General features: G+C 47.2%; 1 long non-coding RNA gene across 1 annotated transcript; it reads left to right on the top strand.

Moving 5' to 3' along the window:
* The first annotated feature begins 2,225 nt into the window (after window positions 1-2,225).
* Window positions 2,226-2,596, top strand: LOC103644302 (uncharacterized). Its single transcript, XR_561575.3, has 2 exons — window positions 2,226-2,430; window positions 2,535-2,596. It is a non-coding gene; the product is annotated as an uncharacterized lncRNA (long non-coding RNA).
* The last annotated feature ends 510 nt before the right edge of the window (window positions 2,597-3,106 follow it).

Below are 3,106 nucleotides of genomic sequence, written 5' to 3'. Positions count from 1 at the left end.
TGTAGCTAATCTTGGATCTCGTTTAATGTTGATCAATTGAAAATAGTTATAGTCATATTAGCGCATGTGGCTAATACTTGTTAGCGAAACTCGATAGAATTAAGTCACGTAGCGCTTAGTTATGCATCTACCCGTAATACGTTTCGAGTAAGCTTTAACCCCACGAGACCTTCCCCCGTCTCTTTCTAACCATGGTAAATGCAATATCGTATGCCATATTTTATGCATGTTTAATCTATTTGTTCTCCTGTATGGTGTACTGTTTGTTTCCTAATTTGAATGTATGGATGTATGTATGTTTGCACTCGCATAGAGAATGATCCGGTTGAAGAGCCCGAAGAACTCGCAGGAGAAGCCCCTGAGCAGCAGTCGGTTGGTGGAGGCAAGTGTCCCTTGACCTATCTCTGTCCTATTCATTATTTAATTCACCTCCCGCATTACACATTTATGCCTAAGGATTTACTAGCTTTGCTATCCATGTCCTTGTTTACCTATTTGGGTTGGATTATTATTGTTTAGCTCTATGTTATTGCTCAACTATACTCAATGAACATGATGAGATTATCTATGATACGTTGTTTCCCCTTTTGATTACGATGATGGAACTTGTGGCCCTTAAGGGGACTCGAGCGGTTTCTCGAGTGCCTCTCCGTAAGGACCTGTTCTTTGGATGACCGCCCGAGAAAACAGTGCAACCATGAGGGTAGAATGAGGTGCCCTTAGCTAAATAATTAGAGGACCTGGGGTGTAGTTCGCTTAGCCGATGTGCCGTCAATGGGGCTCGGTGTATGCGGCTCGCTTTGCCAAGCTTGGGTTCGCCCCTTGGGGAGGAGTGCGGTGCATTTTGGAAACCTAACGGGTGGCTACAGCCCCGGAGAATCTTTATAAAGGCTACGTAGTGATGCCCTGCTGGGTCACCTTGGTAGTGATCAATAGAGAGTCATGATCTCCGGGCAGAAAGGGAATCACAGCTTGTGGGTAAAGTGCATAACCTCTGCAGAGTGTTTGAAAACTGATATATCTGCCGTGCTCGCGGTTATGAGCGGCCAAGGGAGCTTTAGTGATTAGTGGTACTTGATCGGAGACATTTTGGTTTACAGGTGGCAATGAGACTGATGGTTTTGGTTATGACTATGGTGCTGGTAAGTGGTATTCTTTCCGTTTGGAAAGGGTACATCGGGCTAATAACTTGGGTTAATACTAAAACCTGGCTTTCTACTAGTAAATAATAATCTGACCAACTAAAAGCAACTGCTTGACTTATCCCCACACAAAGCTAGTCCACTACAGCCAAACATGATACTTGTTGAGTATGTTGATGTGTACTCACCCTTGCTCTACACACCAAACCCCCCCCCATCCCCAGGTTGTCAGCATTGCAACCACTGCTCAGGAGAAGATGAAGCTGTGGAAGGAGACTTCCAGGAGTTCCAAGAATACGACGAGTTCTAGGCGTGGGTTAGCGGCAACCCCCAGTCGGCTGCCTGTGAAGGCCGCGTTTATCTACGTTTCGTTTTCGCACTTTGATTTATTGTAAAGACCATGTGGATGTCTCAGACATATGATGTAATCGACTATTATTTCCCTTTTTAATACTATTTGAGCACTGTGTGATGATGTCCATGTTCTGTAACTGCTATGTACGTGAATTGCTGATCCTGGCACGTACATGGTTCGCATTCGGTTTGCCTTCTGAAACCGGGTGTGACAGCGGGCTTCTCTTCTCGTGGACTTACCGCTGCCTTGACCGCGACTTGAATTGCTGGTTCGGTGTCTGATGTGGGCTCATCTGTTTCTTGCAATCCGCTTTCCCCCGATTGATTCTTACGATTTCCAAGTAGTTTTGTGTTATCTTCTCTCTCTCTCTTGGGAAAAAAGGGGTTTCAATTCTGTTGGGCATTGACTCACCGGGTTTTGAGGTTTTTCGTGGGCGGTTTGATCCTCGGTCGATCCGGTCTGTGGCAGGCTTTCATCAGATGTTGCAAAATCCGCTCGCAACCGTAATCACAGCGCTATTGTCAGCCGCAAACAATCCTTTTCTTGGTTGTACTGCGCTTTCCCCACTGATGCATCTATTCGATCTAACCGGCCTTCGCTCCGCCTTGGGTTGCCGCAGATCAGCGACCACGGGAACCCGCAGCGGAGCTGCTCCAAGCGCTCCTCCCTGCATCGTCGGAGGGCCTGGTGCGGGTCACGCTGAAGAAACAGCCCGTCGGAGGGCCCGAGGAGAGGCAACGCCTCCTCCTCCGCGGCGCCAACACCCTGGGCTCAGGCGGTGACGACGAGTCCGTCGTCATCGCGCTCAAGAACTACATGAACGCGCAGTACTTTGGGGAGATCGGCGTCGGCTCGCTGCAACAGAAGTTCACCGTCATCTTCGACACCGACAGTTCCAACCTCTGGGTGCCGTCCTCCAAGTGCTACTTCTCGGTGCGTCCTGGTTCCTCCCCTAGCCTGGCCGAGGTTTTCCTTTTTCAGGACTGGATGTGTTTTGTGCTAAGACTAGAGTGTGCTTTTGTGCTGATGTGATGCAGATCGCTTGCTACTTCCACTCGCGCTACAAGTCAGGGCAGTCAAGCACTTACAAGAAGAACGGTTTGACTCTTCCTTTCTTATCTTGTTATTGTATTGTTTTCCCGATTTGCTCATTGTGGACTGAGATCTGCATCACTTTCGTCATACGTTTGTATTTCCCAGCTGGATTTTGATTGTTAGGTACGCAGTACTGCACATCCTCCTTGATGTGACGTCGACGAGATCTCATCTATCTTCCCGTCATTAGAAGGCGCTACAGCAGTCCATGTGTTATTAGGGGAAATGTGAAAGAGACTGTCATTTGAAGTCAGGATATGTCGTTTCAACAATGTACAGATTTTAAGGCTTCCAAGCCTCAAGCTTACAGTTACCCCCTCAATGTAACTGAGCATTTGTTCATTTTCTTGGCAAATTTAGTGCTTCCGTGATCAGGATTTACTTGTATAACACTACTTCATGCAAGCAAGCTTAGCCTTCTGTAAAGTGACCATTCAATTTTAGGCAACAATGCAGTAGTATGGTAACTTTGGTTGGTGGTATTTGAGACATTGGGGGTATGACAAGACTTGCC

Source organism: Zea mays, chromosome 1 (genome assembly GCF_902167145.1).
Source record: "Zea mays cultivar B73 chromosome 1, Zm-B73-REFERENCE-NAM-5.0, whole genome shotgun sequence".
Lineage (NCBI taxonomy): Eukaryota > Viridiplantae > Streptophyta > Magnoliopsida > Poales > Poaceae > Zea > Zea mays.
This window is presented reverse-complemented; position numbering and strand designations above follow the sequence as displayed.